General features: G+C 36.0%; 1 long non-coding RNA gene across 1 annotated transcript in view; it reads left to right on the plus strand.

Moving 5' to 3' along the window:
• Positions 1 to 21173, plus strand: part of LOC118765817 — a 53173-nt gene that overhangs the window by 5430 nt on the left and 26570 nt on the right. Inside the window, exon 2 of the long non-coding RNA XR_005001699.1 lies at positions 13549 to 13654. This is a non-coding gene — a long non-coding RNA (uncharacterized LOC118765817). The remainder of the gene's footprint in view (positions 1 to 13548; positions 13655 to 21173) is intronic.

The raw sequence follows: 21173 nt of genomic DNA on the forward strand, positions 1-21173 counted from the left end.
GAGAGTAAGGAACTCAAAGACTAAAAGTGAATAATTACAGCAATGCCTCAGTATATGAGTTAATTTGTTCCTGGAGATTGCTCATAAAGCAGAGCAATAATTTCCCAAAGTAACAATGTTATAAATTGTATTTTGTTTCCAGAAAAATATTTTACCTATAAATGGCAATAAAACAACAGTAGAATGTAAAGATTATTTGTCAGCTCCAGCTCATATCCAAGCATTGTGTTTGTCAATTTCCATTCAGTCTCCTCGGCTGATGTTTGTGCCAAAAGTGACTTTGGGGTCCAGGCTGGTGGTGAAGGAGTCATGGGTAGAATTCACACAGGATGGTCAGTGCAGGTCGAGGATGTTGAAGATGCTTCTTTCTTCTCCTGTGTTTTACTTCCTCATTCTGTTGTTTGTTCTGGAGGGCTTCTATCTGCAATGGAGCCAGCCCCTTCGAGCAGCACAGAATATTATATGTGAAGTAAAATGAATGTCAAAATCATTTATAATAAAAAATATTATTATAATCGTTTTTTGAATCACTCTAGACTTGTATACACCATTACTTGTACACATGATTGCTAATTCACAAGCACTTGCAGATGGACTTGTAGATTTCTTATTTCTTTATTGTCCACAGGGGGCTAAACATAGAGGGGACAAACATGGACAGACAAAGGGATTAAGTTGATTAGATCAACCCCAGTGCGTAACTGGTACTTAATTTATCGACCCCAAAAGGATGAAAGGCAAAGTCAACCTTGGTGGAATTTGAACTCAGAACGTAACAGCAGACGAAATACCACTAAGCATTTTGCCCGGCATGCTAACGTTTCAGCCAGCTCGCCACCTTTTTGTAGATTTCTTTTTAAAAAACAAGTCCAGAGTTGGTTGCTTAGAAGAAGCTTTTTTTGATCTCTTTAAATTTCTTGGTAACACACAGAAGCATTTGTTATGGTAGTAGAAAGTCTTGCACTTCGTTGAAAATTTGGATCTTGTGCTTGAAAAATTTCAGCTCACCATACAAAAAAGTAGTTGCAAAATAAAACTCATAAACCCAGGCTCTGGTAAAGCATGTCCTTGTAAAGTGAGGTATCACTGCATTTAATCCATAATCATTAGTTTCTCAAAATATATTTTGTTGGATCATCAAGTATGAATCAAACATTTATGGCATGAAAAAAAGAAGCATGCAGTATAAGCAATAAAGTAATTGGCATTAGTAAGGACATCCAGCTGTCTATGCCAAAGCAGACACCTGGAGCATGATGATACTGTTCTTGGACCCTTTGGAGTCTGTCAAACTATCCAACCCAATCCAGCATGAAACACGGACATTAAATAATGATAATATAGTTATATAACAATAGTGAAATATATCAAAAGTACATTATTCATAGTGCAATCATTATCTGGAATACTGGGTAGAGTGGATAGATATATACTTATTACATCAAAGTTGACTGCCTACTGGGCTCTTCATGTATGTGTGTGTATGTATATATATATATATATATATATATATATATATATATATATATATATATATATATATATAATAAGCTTTAAGTTTCCATCTGAGCTTCCACTACTGGCAAGGATTGTAGAAGACACTGGCTCCACTGCCATGCAGTGGGGTTGTTGAACCTGAAACCATGTGTTTGCAAAGTGCACTGGCTAGGTTGTGCCTAATCAAGTACAATGCTCACCTCTAAGTATGGACAATAAAATCCTGGCAAAAATATCTCCAAGTAAACATGGGGCCAATACAACTTCAATTGTGATAAAATTGACAAAATGTGATAGAAAATGATATAATAATTTTGTCATATTTCAAATAGAATGGAAAAATCTTATAATTTACCAAATCAAAAAGTAGTCAATTTGTTCGCATCCATAAAAAAAAGACGGTGATAAATGTAATGTGGTTAATACTATGTACATATAATAGGCAGAGTTTAATATAGTGAATGTAGTTAGACACACAGGGAATATTGTAAAAGTATGTGAAGCAAATGAGAAAATACTGACTATGGTTAACAGGACACTTAATAGAACAATATTGAATATCCGCTGATAATGATCAACTAAGATAGAATGAATTTTAGACCACAGATATTTAAAATTTTTTTCTTTTCTTTTCTATATTATTGAAGAGAGAAGCAGTCCCCATAACCCTTCACAGGGCCTTTCAGACTGGTGGAGTGAAGAAACATATCTTCTAACTGGAGACATGGCCTTGAGGGCTTGCACTAGGGTCGGCTCCGAGTCAAGGCCATGGTGAGATTTGAAATCAGAATAAATGTTGCAAGGAATTTACTCACATTCTTTGAGTTCCACAAATACAATATTTTGGATTACTACATTCTTATTAACTCTAGAAAGGATGACAGGCAAAGTTGAAGTCAGAGCACAGAGAGCTGGAGGAAATACCATAAGCCATACAATCCAGTTTGCTACTTATTTATTATTAACTCTTTTTGTAACAACTCACTTGAGATCACCCCTGGTTCTATAATACAAATTTCATTTTAAAATTGATATACAGTGAAACCTTCAATCAAATTCTTTTGTGTTCTATGCTCCAGGTTAATAATGACTTATTTTATTGTTTGTCATTATTTTCAACATTACCATATATACTAATGTATGTTGCAGCCCTAATTTAGTGTTAGTTCTTGGTACAAAATTTTTCTCTTCATACTTTTAGCTTTGTCTCATGTATATAAGCTGCACCTCAGTTTTTACACTTAAATCAAGCCTGAAACTTATACACGAATACATATGGTAGCTGAATCAAAAGCAGTGTATTTCAACAAAAATATGGTAATAAAAATGGTTAATGAATTTTCTTTTTAAGCTCATCTAACCTTATTATGCACTCTTTAAACATTCTTCAGGATCTGGTTTTTCTTTTTTTTTTTAATCATTTCAAAAAAGTTTTCCTGAACCAGAATTTTAGGAAACTTGGAGCTCAACACAGCCCTACAGCTGGCCGGATCCTGTCAGACCATCCCAGTCCTACCAGAAGGAAAATAGACATTAAATGATGATAATAATGAGCATGTAGGTCATATCTATTTATAGTACAAATTATTGTTTAGATAAAAATCAAACAAAATAATCGTTTCATTGTGATCATTGTCAATTTCATTTTCTGATTGCTTCTTATCAAGAACAATGAACTAACTTCTGTATTTAGTCAGGCAGTAATCAATACAATGTCTGATTTAGACAAACCATGCCTGATGATTGTTATAATATTGTGTGAACCAACAGCATAATAATTAGATCCTTAATGCAAATGATCATCATTTAAACAGCCATGTTCTATGTTGGCATGGGCTGAATGGTTTGATAGGATCTTATGGGTCCAAAGACTGCATTGGGCTCCAGTGTCTGCTTTGGTATGTTTTCTACACCTGAGATGCCCTTCCTAATGCCAACTACTTCACAGTATGTACTGGATGTTTTTATTTTTATTTTGCTTGGCACCAGCAGGGTTGAGGACTCCATGCAGCTTTCAAGACTACACACCCTGATGGGGAAAGAGGGGATGATAGAAAGGGGTGGAGTTAGGAATAGACGAACTAGGAGTGTGGGTGGATGAGAATAGCAAGAGTATGGGGAATGGGTGAAGAGGGCAGGTAGGATTGTAAAGATTGTGTAGGGCTTGAAGGGTGGATGACTTATGGTGCTTGGGGAAGTTAAGGGGTGCAAAAGAAAGTAAGGGTGAGCAACAATAATAATGATGAGACAATTGACTGTGGAGAATGGCAGAGAAAGAGGTGATATGTGGTTGGGTAGATTGCAGGAGTGGAGTAGGGAGTGAGGTAGATGTAGCAGAAGGTGAACATTTATCACGCCCGGCGAAATGCTTAGCAGTATTTCGTCTGCCACTACGTTCTGAGATCAAATTCCGTCAAGGTCGACTTTGCCTTTCATCTCTACGGGGTCGATTAAATAAGTATCAGGTATGCATTGGGGTTGATATAATCAACTTAATCCGTTTGTCTGTCCTTGTTTGTCCACTCTGTGTAGTCCCTTGTGGGCAGTAATGAAATAAGAAGGAGAACATTTAATATCTTATCACTCATAGAAAAAATATATTATCATAGTGATTTAAGTCTTTAGCATATAAACTGGCCATATCTGGCTCAAATATTCTGCTTGTTTTATGTCCAAACTGACCAGATCCAGCCATCACACTTACCCTAGGATATCATTCTAACAGTAAGCAATTTCATCATAGATTTAATTGAAAACAATGTGAATAAATAAGCCTTACATTTGCCAGAGTAATCTGAATGCCAATGGGTCAAACTCTTTGTAACACATCGTCTTGAATAATTAAATATAACCGACTTCAGATCAGGTTGTCTTGGATATAACCACATATTTGTGAGGGTGGGGGAAGAAAGTGGGTAGCATTTAGTTTCCCATAAATAACACACAGCTTTAATTCATTGGTTTAAAAATGTGAGGAGAAAAAAATACCTAAGTAGAGAACTGTTGGAATAGTATCATTATCTTTTCTTTCGTTTACTGCTTATCATTATTCATTAATCAGATTGTGTGTGTGTGTGTGTGTGTTCAAAAATGAAAATTAGTGAGAAAGTAGACAAAGGTGTCTATGGAAAAGCTAGAAAGTATGAGAAATAATTAAGACATAAAGAGGGAGAGTGAAAGAGACAATCATGTAAACATATGTAAAAGATGATGACATCATGTGACCAATATCGTCATCATCATCATTTAGTGTCCATTTTCCATGCTGGCATGGGTAAGATGGTTTGACTGGAGATGGTAAGCTGGAGAACTGCACAAGGCTCCTGTCTGTTTTGGCTTAGTTTCTACGGTTGGATGCCGTTCATAATGCCAACCATTCCATCAACTGTGCTGGGTACCTCTGACATGTCACACTGGTAGGGGTGCTTTTTGAATGTGACCAGCATAAGTACCTCTTATGCGTCGCCAGCACAAGTGCCACTCACATCACCGGCACTGGCCAAGACTAGGATTTCGCTTAGCTTGATGCGTCTTCTCAAGTACAGTAAATTGCAGACCATCTGTAGTCACTTTAACCAGAAGATGAACAAATGCCATGGACACCACACAGCTTATGTACAGAAACACCACAGCCCATTTTTTTGGCAATGGCTCTTCTTTATATATCACCTTCAAAAGCACTCTGTTGTACCAGCCTATTCAAAAACACATTGGATAAACTCCAGCCAACCATTCAAGGATACACTCAGGGAAGACCAGCTGCTGCTACAAACTCTAATTGTAGATCAATCTCCAGCCATAGAGTGAGAACAAAACTGAAAGAAAATGAATGAAGGCAGTGCCCAGTACACTCTGTAAAGTGGTTAGTGTTAGGAAGGTCGAGAAGGTATTAGAGCCAAATGGAAAATGTAGACTCCGAGTCGGATGTTGATCTCTCTTCATCCTATGTCAGTATAGACAACAAGTGTAGAACAATGGTGATAAGGATGCTACCAGGACGGAACGGTAGCATCCATAGTTATAAATATGCTTATTGTTGAAAACAGTCGTATTAGCAGTGGAATCTCTTCCTGCTGTTGAACCTCTTCACCAGGAGAGGCCAGCCAACAGCTGGACAGACAATCAGAGTAGTGTGCTTTGTCCAGGTGCATCTTAACAATGGCTATTTCAAACACATTGTCCCTTGAATCATACATGCCTGCATCTCTATACTGTGCTGGATTGGAATGAAAACTGAATACCGTTATCAAACATTTAAAACTATGAAATAATTGAATTTCAACCTATTGTTATTCTCTGAAACACTGATATAGACATACAGGTCATGCAACCTAGAATTGGGCTACTCTGACCCTTGTATGTATGTTTAGAAAAAAGTTTAGATGCATATTGATTACAAGTTTTTCCACAATCGTATTATTTCATTTGATATTTTTACTTTTCAGATGTGACTAGTGGTGCTTTGTCTTTGTTTCCTATTATTGTTGTTTGAATCCATGTCTAAACATTGATTTTTGTCAGCATCTTGTTGGCATTGGATAGACTACGAAAAGTTTTTTTTAAATATTGCAGAAATGTGGTTGCACATCACTGCTGTAATACATACTTGCATGTAAATAAAATTAATCATTTTAGGATTCATTTGAATGAAGCTATTTTAATAAGGACACTAAATTAGGTTTGAGCTTAGCATATCTGTGTATATACCATGTACAAGCACTCACATATTTATCAATATGGATATGCCCTAACGCTCACACATACATACACATGAACAAATCAATATACCTATCTACATAAGTATACAGGTCTATGAAATTATATACACATGCATGCTTTATGAGCCACTGTGGGATCTAGATCCAGACCTGGAACATCCCCTATGTTATATATATATATATGCATGTGTATATTGATTTATGAACTCCCACCCATGCTAGCATGGAAGGTGCACATTAAATGATGATGATAAACTTGTTACCCTACTGCTTTTGAATGAATGATTATAGTTATTATGTGAGTATGGTGGAGGTATTAACTGTAAAGACAACCTACAGAGTATCTGTTCCAAGAAGTTCTTTGCATCTGTGACTTTGTTATTTAATTCTTCATGAAATATCTATTGTAAAGGACAAACAGTTGCTTAATGACCAGGCCTTTCTGATCCTGCCAGATTAATTCTTCCTTATAAAACTATTTATTTAGTTGGTAGTTTTGAATCTCTCTCTCCCCACACCTGTTGTATTTGCATTGACATGCCATGCCTGTTGTACTTGCACTGACAGTCATAGACCTCCATGCCAAAGTCTGAAAAATCATGATGTAGCAGTGGTTTTCCATTGCAATTGGCTGGGTTATTTACAATTCACTCTGCTACTTTAATTTTCCTGTACTTAACCCTTGAAGCAGAGGAATTGGTTCACATAACATCAGTTCATGTCTTCACACTGCTATACCTGTGTGGCACAGGTCTAGTGGATGCAGTTTAATGTCTTGCCTGAAACAATTCACATTTTCACCAAGGAAAAATAATCTAACCACATAGCTTTGGGTTCAGTCTCACTGCGTAGTACCTTGGCCAAGTGTTTTCTTAATCCCTTAGCTATGCCTGCACTTATCTTAAAAGTATTTCTCTAAACCTTTTACTTTTAGAGAAAGGAATTAAAAAGAACATTTATTATCTTTTTCAATGTAATTATGTTATTTTATATTTTAATATCTTTTATATCACATTTTGTGGATCAGTTGCTGCATTTCTGGCAGCAAGAGTAATGAGGGATTATCTGTACAACTCAAATAGAACTAATACTACTATATAGGGTGTTCTTATTTGAAAGCACCAGTTCTTTTTACCTCTTTTTCCATTGAGAAAAGAGATACATATTTATACATAAGACAGCTTTTAATTTACATTTACTAAAATTCACTTGTTAGCCATGAGTCAACCCGAAGCTAAGATGGAAGACACTTGCCTGAGGAGCAGCATGGTAGAACTGAACCCTAAACCAAGTGGTTGTGAAGTGAACTTGTTGATTATGCATGTGATCCTTATTTAGAAAGCAAGCTTATGCTTTGGTTTGGTGTCGAGCATTTTCGCAAAAGTATTCAATCCTATAAGGGAGTGTTTAAGTCATGAAGGAGGAAGTGAGTAATACATTAATTTCAAGTTTAATTAGTCTCTACTTTTATTACACAATGGTAAAGGTCGGGTGCAGTGGTAAGTATCCAAGTGTTTTTGATGAGCACTTCTGCAGAATGTGACTGTACTCAGTTGGCACTCTGAGTTTGGTGCTAATGTACTCTTTAAACTTCTGATTTTCCACCAAAATTCATATGAGTTCTGATGATTCATTTCTGTATTTTAGTAAGATATTCTGAAAAGAGCAAAACCAACTGAATCATGTTGATCGTTTATTGAAATATTAATTTTAACAAAGCCATTGTGTTGGATTACATCAGTTGTTTTATTCATCCTCTCTCTCTCTCTCATGCCTCATCTCTCTTCTCCTGACTATCAGTTTTTTAATTGTTATATTGGATTGTGTTTTACATAAAGGTCATGCTTTGTTTGAATAGTGTTACTCTGCAAATATTTAAGCTCAACATTAAATATCAAACGAAAAGAAGAGGGCTTAGGTCAAAATATGTATGACCTTCCTGCTATTCAAGAATGATTGATTGAGGGCAAAACTAGATAAATTTGACTTGATTAGGAAACATTGAAAGAAAGTTTTTCATGTTCATTGCTGCTGAAAATGTTCTTGTGTGATTTAAAGCCAAAGGAAAGTTACAATATAAATGTGAAGTAATTATTATGTTTTGTTTGTTCATTTAGTTTTTTGACTTTTTTCAGTTCATTGGACTACAGCCAATCTGGTTCTTATACTCCCAGTTTCTTTTGATGAACAGCTAATTTATAAGGGCATTAACAAAGCAACACCAATTTCCAAGTGTTTGGGGGTCAACACAAAGACACACACACACATACACAAAAACCTGTTTATATATATTGCCATCATCATTTACCATGGGTCAGATGGAATTTGTTGAGGCATTCTGCAGCCAGGTACCCGTCCTGTTGCCAACCCTCACCTGTTTCCAAGTAAGATGATATTTCCTCCAAAGCCAGACATGTTTTTCTCTGCAGACTGGAAATGAATAACTCACTTGTATGAGTGATGCTGTTTACAACCATTATAGACAAAGGTGTGTGTGTGTGTGTGTGTAAACATACATCTACATGACAGGCTTCTTTCAGTTTTTATCTATGAAATCTACTCACAAGGTTTTAGTCAATTCGGGGCCATAATAGAAAATGCTCACCCAAAGTGCTGCACAGTGGAACTGACTCTCAAATTTATGTGATTAAGAGGAAAGCTTCTTAACCACACACTCACACTTGCACCTATATACATATGTGTGTGTGTGCATGTGTGTGTATATATATATATATATAGTTAACAGATGAGAGTCAGAGATTCTCAGTATAGAAAACACTTTGTAGCACTCAAATGATTTGAACTTATACTCTGATGTCTTTACATGTGGTAAAGAGAAGTTATAAGATGAATCAAGATGAGCTGATATGGAGGCAATAATACTAATAAACAAATTAAATCATCTGAAAATCTTCAATCTTTGCTTTCCCTCTGTCTATGTGTATACATATATATATCATCATCATCATCATCGTTTAACGTCTGCTTTTCATGCTAGCATGGGTTGGACAATTTGACTGAGGACTGGCAAACCAGATGGCTGCATCAAGCTCCAATCTGATCTGGCAGAGTTTCTACAGCTGGATGCCCTTCCTAATGCCAACCACTCCAAGAGTGATGTGGGTGCTTTTATGTGCCACCAGCTCGAGAGCCAGTCAAATGGCGTTTTTTACGTGCCACCTGCACAGGAGCCAGTCCAGTGGCACTAGCAACGACCTCACTCTAATGTTTTTCACGTGCCAGTAAGGCAACGCTGGTAATGATCATGATATATAGATATTTTGTATATTGAACCCATGGTGTTTATATTTAATTTGTTTATTCACATAATTGCCTCTCTTTTTATATAGATGTGTTTGTGTATGTATATTCACATGCTTCCACGCACTTTTTACCTACCAAATTCACTCACTAGGCATTGGTCAGTTTAGTGCTATAGTAGAAGATACTTGCCCAAGGTACCATTGAGTGGGACTGAACCTGAAACCACATGGTTGAGAATTGAACATCTTAACCACGTGGTCCTGCCTGGAACTCTGGTCTGCATTTTGTATTTTATACAGTTAATTGTGCTTAGTTTTGATATTTTTATCATTTCTATGTGCCTTATAAATATTCCAGCTGAAAATTATCTGAGGATGGTAAATAGTGAAAACTCTTTTCCCAGAATACAAAACACTTTGGAATTTTTGTTTGATTTTTGGTTTTTCTGTTGATGAAAAATTTGTGTGTATTTGCTGGTAGGCTATGATTTGGCATGGTGGAGATTACTCTCTCAAAGCGCTGGGTGTTAAAAACCTGAAAGTCATGGACAGGCGAGACAACTCACTCTAGATTTCATTCAGGAGTGATGGTCTTCAATGTTTTGCTATTTTTGTGGCTTAATAATATCACATCCCCAAACTGAATTGGAGGCGAATAGACTGCCAGTCACGCCTATTGGCAACCCCACTAGTGCTGGTGGCATGAGAAAAGCCCTCAGTACATAGTGTAATGTAGTTAGTGTCAGGAAGGGCATCTGGCTGACTGTAGATTTGATGCTGCCATGCACCTCCCTGGATCCTGTCAAACCATTCAGCCCAAGGCAGCATGAAAAATTGACATTAAATGATAGTGATGATGATGGTGTATGTGTGTGTGCTCACAAGAATGTTTATATTCCACATCTGTCACTCCTTGAGCAAAGTAGTAATGATGTGGACATTATGACAAGTCACTTTGTGCCTTTGAAAACCTGTGGAATAAAGAAATTTCTAACTTGAAAAACAGATATGGGTTGGTGACAGTCAGAGCATCCAGCCATAAAATCCTGCTTCAAATAATTCCCTTCCAAAGCCGCATTTATTAAGGATAAACAGACTCAAACACGTAGAAAAAAGATGGTTTTATATAATTCTACTTTACACATGACAAATTATTGTTTTCACAGCTTCAGAAGTTAGAACTAATTTAATATTTATATAGCCTACATTACTATAATTAGCTGTATGTAGCACCAAATATTGCACTTTTGTATATATATATATCATCATCATCATCATCATCATTTAGCGTCCGTTCTCCATATATATATTCTGTTATTTTATATATGTTTAGTTGTTTTTTTTTCTTGCCTAACATAAAAAGTTTTCCATATTATAATGCTTGGTTGTTTTCTGGGTTGTCAAAATAATTCCCATATGATGGTTCTAAGTGGAGACATTTATTTGATTACAGTCAGTGAAAAGCTTGTTTTAGATTTCCTAATAATGGGTTTGTCTTCAACACCAATCAGGATATTACCATTAATGTTTAATGTATTTACCCATACAATATGATTTTTGGTAGTCACTAATTAACTATGCTTTTTACCCAATACATTTTCAATACTCAGACAAATGACTGTTTCCAAATCTTTCTATGCATGAATTATGTTGCCATTATTGTCTTTTGTGTTGGTTCTTTTTTCCAACTAGAAATTCCTGAGCCCATGGCCAGTCCATTGATGGCTCTGGATTTATAGGATGAGAGAGTTGAATGAAGTTGATTTAACATTATTTTTTATTTTTATTTTAGCAGGCATTCTTTAATTTTTTCATTTAACATCCATGTTCCATGTTGGTTTGGGTTGGACATTTTGACAGGACCTGATGGGTCCAGGGACAGCATCATGCCCCGGTGTCTGCTTTAGCATGGTTTCTATGGCTTTGTATTCATTCCTTATGCCAACCACCTTACAACTTGTAGTGGGTGGTGCTTTCATGCCATCAGCTCTAGTTAGGTTGCCATGCAGCTTGTAAAACTACAAACCCCAAGAGAGATGACTTTATGAGGGTGTAAATATTAAGGAGCTATTTAACCCTTTTGTTACTGTATTTCTTTTGAGATGCTCTGTGTTTCTTTCAGTTATTTTAAATATAACAAAGAATTTAGTAAAATAACTTAGTTATCATTCAGCTACTGTGAGGAACATAAATTGTGACTAAGGTTTGATGGAAGATTTTAATTCAAAACTTACGAAAACAAAACATTTTACTACAGAGCCAGAGCTGGTTTTGGCCGGGTTAGTAACAAAAGGGTTAACTATTAACATTATAGAAGAGAAGGTGGGATGGATCAGATGGAGCTGCTAAGAGGTAAAACTAGTGATGGTGATGTGCCTGGGTGAACACTCAAGGTACAAGGTGAGAGGGAACAAAGGAAGTGCAAATGGGTGGAATAAATTGTGTGATTGAATATGTACTAATGTGTTATAATTCTGGAGATGGTGTTGTTAAAGTTTGGTAAAGATATTTCTAAATTCGAAGAAAGGAAAAGATGATGTGCTGCAAAGTGTATTTTTTTTATGGCAATGTATACTTGAATAGTTAGGGAAGCTGCAGTCAAGGTAATAGTAGTAGCAGCAGTGGTAGTAGTATACAGGGCAAAGGTGAGGTGTAATATGTTTGTTGGATAATTTGTAAATTGCTTATCAATTAATAATTAGATATTTATTAGATACAGTATTGCAGGAGAATGATGTATAAGTAAGCACAAAGCCAGATGCGTGATGATTCTTCCTTACCTGCATTTACCTGTAATTAGATTTGCTTTGTGACAGAAATTATGAAACAGATTTGGTCGAGAACCTTTTGTTAAATTGTGTTCCAAAAATCATATTTACATACTCTCTTTTTACTCTTTTACTTGTTTCAGTCATTTGACTGCAGCCATGCTGGAGCACCGCCTTTAGTCGAGCAAATTGACCCCAGGACTTATTCTTTGTAAGCCTAGTACTTATTCTATTGGTCTCTTTTACCGAACCGCTAAGTTATGGGGACGTGAACACATCAGCATTGGTTGTCAAGTGATGTTGGTGGGACACACACACAGACACACAAGTACACATACATATATATACTTATACATATATACGACGGCCTTCTTTCTGTTTCCGTCTACCAAATCCACACACAAGGCTTTGGTTGGCCGAAGGCTATAGTAAATGACACTTGCCCAAGGTGCCACGCAGTGGGACTGAAATCAGAACCATGTGGTAAAAAGTTGTTTTATGAAACCAAGTCTAAATTCATTAAAATTTTAGAACTTAATTGGGTGTATAAAGGGTGTATTTTGGTTAGAAGTATAGTAATGAAAGGGTTACTTAATAAAGAGATATTTATTGGATTCAAGATTGCAAGAGAATGATGATGTATAAGCATGCAGAAAGCCAGATGTGAGATAATCTTCCATAGAGGTCTCATTGGAGAATTTAGACTGAAACCCAAGCTAACAAAAATGTAGGTGCAGGCATGGTTGTGTGGTTAGAAGCTTGCTTTGCAGCCACATTGTTTCAGGTTCAGTCCTAGCGTATGGTACCTTGAGTAAGCATCATTTATAGCCCTGGGTTGACCACTGCCTTGTGAGTGGATTTGGTAGAATAAAACTGGAAGCCCATTGCATGTGTGTGTATTTATATATATTTGTGTCACAAAAGTTTGGTGCAGGCTTTGGCCTGGCCTGCTCTTGTGGTACCGTCCCATCCATGCTAGCATGGAACACAGACATTAAATGATGATGATGATGTGTTTGTCCCACCACCGCCTCTTGACAACTAGTATTGGTTGGTTTGTTTATGTTCCTATAATTTAGTAGTTTGATAAAAGAGACCAATAGAATAAATACTAGACTAATTAGTTCTGAGATTGATTTGTTCTACTAAAAGGACTCCAAGGTGAAGTTCCAGCATGGCCATTTTCCAATGATTGAAACAAGTAAAAGCTAATTAATCGTACTATGTAAATCATTGACCCATGTAACTCCTGCAGACAGACACCTAATTATTGCAGCTGATTGTATCTCTCTATTTCTGTAGACTCTAATCTAATTACATGAAGGAGAAGCTCCCCACTGGCCACGATACTGTGAAAATGGAAGCCTTTCTTATTCCTGTTCCATTAACTCAATCGCATGGAGAATATGTAATGTCTTAATTTTTCCTCATTTTTTTCTCTACTTCTGCATTAATAACCTGACCATTTCCAGCTAACAACACTTCTTGTATCTTTAATCTCATTCCACTTTTAACCCTCAAATTTTCTGCCTGTTTTATGTTCAAACTGGTCAGATCCATCTTCTTACACCTACCCTATAATGTCATTCTAAAAATAAACAATTACACTATCAAAATCTTGAAGCTATGAGATAATGGAAGATTATTTCAAAACAAATTACATTTGACAGGAATTGAATGCTATAGGTTAAATGTCTAACTACCCTACTATGATTTTTTTTCAGTTCCTGCTAGAAATAACAGCAAATCTCCTGCAAATCGTACCTTCCCATGCTAAAAATAAGTGATACATTGTACAATGTAGTCCTGAGTGTACAAAAAGACAGGATGGTCATGTTTGGAACATCTACAATCATATGTCTAATCTTGAGCTAGATATAAGAACTAACTAATTAGTAAGCATTACCAGTCTTTTGGTAACAGAGTTCCAATAACTTAGTCATTGTAAAACAACATCCCATCATAGTTCTTTCCAGCAGACATAGCTAAGTCACCACTTTTCTAATTATAAATTCTTCACATCCATAGTCTTTACTGACATGATTGTAATGTTTCCTAATTATTTCTAGTGACAACAAAAATGTCCGCATTAATTAAGAAATTTGTAATGGAATGCTATTGTATATGGAGGCTGCACCTCTATAAAATAGCATGTACAGTACATGATCATCTTGTTTATGATGTAGGGTCTAAGTCATCAACAGAATTAGCAATTTAATTAATTGACATTAATCATCTACACACTCCTCAATTGTGGTTAAGATATTTGCTTCATAAACATGTGTTTTTGGGTTCAGTCTTATTACACAGCAATTTAGGCAAGTCTTCAACTATGCCCCAGGCACATCAAATCCTTGTGATTGAATTTGGTAGATGGATAGTGAAAGAAACCATTGTGGGTGTATGTGTGTGTGTGTGAGCATGTTTGTGTCTCCTTGTCTTGACATCATATAATTGTAAATGAATGTCATGCTCATGTAAAGGGGTGTCATGGCTACCAGTCTTCCATGAGAAACCTGTCTGGCCATGGGGAAATATTGCTTTGCTTGGAAACAAATGAGAGTTGATGACAGGGAGAGCACCTGGCTGTAGGAAATTTGCCTCAATACAATCTGTCTGACCCATGCAGGCATGGCAAAGTGGTCAATAAAATGATGTTGATGATTATGCTGATTATATAAAGCCTCCTGAATTTCGATTCTATTACATTTATTGTATTATATCATCATCATTTAAGTTTAATTCATGTCTTTTCCTCTTTTGTAAGTATAGTGTAGCCAAATGGTTCACAACCACAAGGTTCTGGGTTCAATCCCATGGCATCTTCGGCAAATGTCATTTTCTATAGCCTCATGTTGATTCATTGCTTTCTGAGTGAAATTTAGTTGACAGAAACTGTACAGATTGTAACAACAATTCAAAAAGAACCACCTTGTCACATGCCACTTTATAGTAATTCTACTGGAGAATTACATGTCTATGGAACACTCATCCACTTACACATTAATTCAGGGGCAGGTAATCCAGTTGATCAAACAACTGAATCATCTTTATTGATTGACAGAAATCTGCCACTTACACTAAAACTCAGTCGAAAGCCATGATCATCACAGTTCCTATTTCTCTGTCCTCCTACAATTCTTAAGCAAGTCTTTTGTTGTTTAATAAAAAAACAAATCAATATTTTTAGATATTGGATATGTGATTGTTTGTCAGTTGACTTGATCTGAGAGTCTGTGTTGAAACTGGACCAATTACACAACAGTAGGGTCATGTCTGTTGTTTAAAAGACACAGACACTATTGTACTTTGTTATATTTTGTATTAGTTTCAGTGTCTTTTGTTGTATATCTCGTGACTTCATCATCATCATCATTATTTAAAGTCTATGTTAAGTCTATGTTCCATGCTTGTATATAGGGTGTGGTGAATAAATTGTTGTCTAAATTATGCAAAAATGAAAATCTCATTTTATCAGATTACATAAAAATATCTTGAAATACTAAAGAGTAAGTTTATTCAATAAAATTGCCATTGGCTTCAACCACGGCCTCCAGAGGACTTCAGAATCTCCGGCAACTCTTCTGGATGGTTTCCTTGTTTAAGTTGGTGAATGCTGCCATAACCCTTGCCTTCAGTTCATCTTTGGTGTTACAAGGAGTTTTGTTGGTCTCCTGCTCAACTGCGCCTCATACTTAATAATCAAGGAGGTTGTAGTCTGGGGAGTTAGATGGCCAGATGTTAGGGATGATGTGCTTGCAGAAATTGTCTGACAGCCATGACTAGGTTCTCCTGCTTGTGTGGCAAGGTGCAGAATTTTGTTGCCAGACATAGGGTCTCCCAGCAGCTACCCTCTTGAACTAGGGCAGCACTACTGCCTCCAGGTACTTGATATAGGTCTCTGTTTTGCGTGTGAGGCCATGTGGGAAGATGAATGGAGGCATAACGTCACCATCACTGGTAATCACTCCAAACACCATGATGTTGACTGGATGTTTGATTTTTATCCCTCTCCATACATGTCCTCAGATTGACACCCAAGCATTCTGAAATGTTCATATTGGAGCTTGTGGCGCAAATGCCAAGCAGTACAACATATTGTTCCCAAATTTCTGACAGAGTGAATTGTGTCATGGTGCTATTTTTCTCACAAACAGTGCCCAACTGACCCTACTATACTGTGTAGTCAATAAAATCAAAAACAAACAATACACATGTGGAAAATTAAAAATATAAAATGGCGTCAATTTACCCATTGTACCCTTTAGGTAATAGAATTTGACAGGATCTGACAAGTCCAAAGACTGCACAAATCTCCAATGTCAGTTTTGGCATGGTTTCTATGGCAGGATACCCTTTCCAATGCCATCCACTTGAATATGTGTATTGCATGCTTTTTTCATGGTGTCAGCTCTAGTAAAGTTTCCAAGTATAGACAAGGCAAAAGAAGAACAGGAAAAAGCCCCTGTGATTAGGTGACGGGAGTATTTGTGATGGTGAGGTACTTTTATGCCAGTTGCTTAAAGGCTAAAATATGATTGCAGTGTCTTGCTATAGAGTAGATACCCGGTTACCCCATGTTAAATGAAAGCACTTGTGCCAGTGCCATGCAAAAGGCACCCATGGTGGTGCCAGGTAAAATGCACACCGTCTACTCTGTTAAGTGGCTGACAGTAGGAAGGGCATCAAGCATTGTAAGGACGATGCCAAAACAGACAATGAAGCCTGGTGCAACTCTCTGGCTTGTTTGTTCTGGTCAAACCATCCAGCATGGAAAATGGATATTAAATGATGATGGTGGTAATGGTGGTGGTGGTGGTGCGTGGGAAGAAAATAAAGATGGTTGTGATGGGATTATTTTTATAACAGGAGTTTTCTAATCTACATTGTTCTTTTCTTAATCTTCTTTTTAATGAGTTTACTGTCTTCTTAAACATCTCTTCATCATTTCTCTTCACGTACTTATTATAGAGCAGTGAGTTTGCAAAGTCATTAGATTTCTGGGAAGAATGTGTTGTAGTATTCATTGTGACTCTCTATGCTCTGAGTTCAAATCCCACCCAGGTCAGCTTTGGTTTTTATCCTTTTGGGGTTGATAAATAAAGTCCACTCAATGCTAAGGTCAATCCTTCTTCTTTCTCTCTTGAAGAAATCAGCTGTGTTCTGACCTGGAGAAGGAAGAGCTCTACCAGGCTTAACAATGACCAAGAGTCACCATATGTCACAGTGACATCCTCTACAACTCCACCAGGAGTTAAGATCCCAAAGAAACAAAGGAATGTATTATATACTCTGTTCATATTGGGTTTCTTTTTTCTTGTTTTTCACTTCAGATTTAAATCTCCAGATATTTCTCTCCCTTTCTACCCCACACTTTTTTTCTTTTTGGCTTTCGTATTGCTTTTCCATTCAGATCTTATCAATTATTCACTGCAGATTACTTGTTTTTCTTGTAAATAATGCTCAAATACTTTATACTCCTAAATATCTTAGTTTATCTAATCTTACTCTCTTGTATAGAGTCATATTTCGTATCATGTTTTACTCATCTCTTCTGTTTACCTTTATTCCAGGTTTCACAAGTTCTAAATATAATAGAATCTGTTTACTCTGTTATTCCTGGTTCTACTATAAATAGGATTTAAAAATAGAGTTGTATTTCTAATCTAAAACATCTTTCAATTAAAATAATTATTTCCTCTGTAAGTTTGTGAATACATAAATTTTAATTAATTTTCTCCAAACTTTGTTTCGGCGTTTAAAAAGCTATAAATCTAAATTTTTGTTACAAATATAATGATCTAAAAATAAAAGTAAAACTGTTGTAAAATGGCTTAGTTGCTATAGAGATATTTAAGTACAAGTACAACTGGTGTGTGTGTGTGGGGTGTGGGATACAGGAAATATATACATGAAACATAAAGAGTTCTTTAAGACATAAGAATGGAAAATATTTTCTGAGTTATTAATTAGTGGCAACACTGACATGTATAGCTTATGAAAAAGTTTTACTTAAATTCTAAGTAAACAGTTAACAAGTGAACATCCGGATACTTTGTTTAACTGAGAAAGTGAATATTAGAAAATGGAGATTAAATTTTAGGAAGTTGACTGCATATGTGTTATAAGAAAGGTCAGTGGAAAGATTCTGTTTAATTTTTTTGTAGTTTATAAAAATTTTTAAGTAACAGAATCAAATTAATATAGATGGAATTTTATGTTTGTGTGTGTGGCTATGAAATAGTTTAGCTATAGCATTATGCTCCTGAAAATTGCAGGAAGACATACAGCTTCAGTTTTGGAAGCCTAAGTAGGAAATTTAAACTGGATCTTCTTTTGAACCCTTTAGCATTCAGATTACTCTCTCAAAATCTTATGTTTATTTATTCATCATCATCATCATCGTTTAACGTCCGCTTTCCATGCTAGCATGGGTTGGACGGTTCGACCAGGGTCTGGGAAGCCAGGAGGCTGCACCAGGCCCAGTCTGATCTAGTGGTGTTTCTACAGCTGGATGCCCTTCCTAACACCAACCACTCTGTGAGTGTAGTTGGTGCTTTTTACGTGCCACCAGCACAGGTGCCAGATGAGGCTGGCGATGGCCACAATGGGTTGGTGCTTTTTACGTGCCACCGGCATGGAGGCCAGTCGAGGCGGCGCTGGCAACGGCCACGTTCGGATGGTTCTTTTACAAGCCACCGGCACTGGTATCACAATTACAATTTCCATTGATTTTTGATCGATTTCGATTTCATGTTGTTTTTAATTAATCATAAATTACATCATAGCTTTAAGATTTTGACGACATGCTTCTTTGTTTTTAGAATAACATTGTAGGGTTATTGTGAGCATCCAGATCTGCCCAGTTTGAACTTAAAACAGGTTGAATATTTGTCTGGATATGGCTAGTTTAAGTGCTAAAGGGTTAAAGATTAACCCTTATGATACCAACCTGCCTGACACCAACTGTGGTCTTGTACTACAAACTTTCTGTTTTCAAGTGATCTAGAATTAAAATCTCCCATTAAAACTTCATGTTAATTTATGTTATGAACACCAGCTTAATTTGATTACTGTTTCACTAAATTAATTAAAATGAATTCAGTTTTGGTGTATGCTTCAACAGAAATATGGTGATGAAAGACTTTAGTAGTAAATATGTGTCTTTTTTTGTGTGTTTTCATTCATTCATTTTATTTATCTGTGTAACTCATTTATTTTTCAAACTGATGAGGGAGCCACTGTGGGGTTGCTTGATATGCTGGAAATAGCAGCCAACTGCTACTTCATTTCATACCTTGTTGTCTTTGAAAAAGGATGATGCAGTACTAAGTAAAGCGTGTATGAAATAAAGACTGGATGGGCATGGCTGGAATGCATTTGATCTTAAGTATGCTTAATCAGACCTGATCTAGGAATAAATGATAAGTCTTGGTAATTTTTTCAATTTTTATTAAAAGAAGAAAAAACAAAACGCTTAAAAACATGGCAAAGTTATTTTCTCGTTATTTTCTGCTGATTTTTAGAAACAATTTAGGAAAAAGGTGATCAGCACTGGCAAACTTCTATAGAATTAACTAACGCGAAATGGCCTAGAACAATGGGATCACCTTTTCTTTAGGGCACACAAAATTTTACCAATTTATTTTATATGAATTCACATCAAACCCTTTGAAAATAAAAGATAGGTCTAATAACAATCTCCTACCCAGTCCTTTATTTTGTCTCCTCTTATTTTCCATTACTTTCTTTTGCCATTTTCTTTATCATGTTCTATTCAGAAGTCCTCTTTTAAGCCTCTCTTCCTATTTCTTAGCATCTTTCTTATCTACACCAACATCCACTGCTGGCCTCTTTCTTTTTTCTTGCTTTCTCCTTCCGTTGAAGCAATGCTATGCTACTGCAGTATACGTATAACTTGCCTATAACACAACACACGCACTCACTCACACACACATGCTTCTGTTCTTGCTGGAGTTTCTTTACTACTTCTTCAGTTCTGTTTAATTCGCCATCTCTTCTGCAATTACTGCTTGACTACAATAAGGTTTGATTGTTCTTTAGCCTGTATCAGCAGTTTCTATTTTAGTTACATAGTTTGCTTAAGAAAATAAACAAAAATATCTTATATCTTAAAACATTTTCAAGGAAAAGGTTGACGGTGGTGTTCAAGTTTTAGCTTTCTCCTTTTGTAAAACTGACGAAAGCAAGAAAGCCAAAACTTCAAAGTTACTGTCAAAAATATATCAATCCTTCAGTTAATTGTTTTTTATACATTTAACTTCAGATAAAAACAAGTATTAATAAAATATTTTATATTAATCTACATTTGGTCCAAGGAATTTGTATATAATATAATAATAATCACCATTTCAAAAATCATTTAAAGTAATCTAAAAGGCTCATTCTAAAATTATAGCTATTGAGTTTTGAGCAAATGAGGGAGTTTCTATGTAGTTCCTCATCCTGCTAGATATAACAGTCAAAATCTCTGTAAGTCATCATCTTAAAAAAAAAAAAAAATACGAATGATGTTTTAGATAATGTAGTCATAGATACATTGTGTTTGAAAAGAAAAATGGAATGGCTGGTCATGGTAGGAAGACTTTCAATCATAGTTTTGATCATTGGTCAGAATTAACTTAAAACTTAAACTTCAACAATCACAACCACTTTTGAATTTAGCATTATAATCTGAGGAATTAATGTGTAAGACATTATTATTTTTTTGTAGGAATTATGGTGGTGTTCTAGCAGACTCATTAGCATGCTGGACAAAATGCTTAGCAGTATTTCTTCTAGTTTGAAATGCCACTGAAGCTGACTTTGTCTTTCATCGTTTTTCAGGGTCGGTAAAATAAGTATCAGTTGATCAGTGATGTCAAAGTAATCAGCTTGCCCCTCCTCTCAAAATTTCTGGCCTTGTT

The sequence above is a fragment of the Octopus sinensis genome, linkage group LG1, assembly GCF_006345805.1.
Source record: "Octopus sinensis linkage group LG1, ASM634580v1, whole genome shotgun sequence".
In the NCBI taxonomy this organism is placed as follows: Eukaryota; Metazoa; Mollusca; class Cephalopoda; order Octopoda; family Octopodidae; genus Octopus; species Octopus sinensis.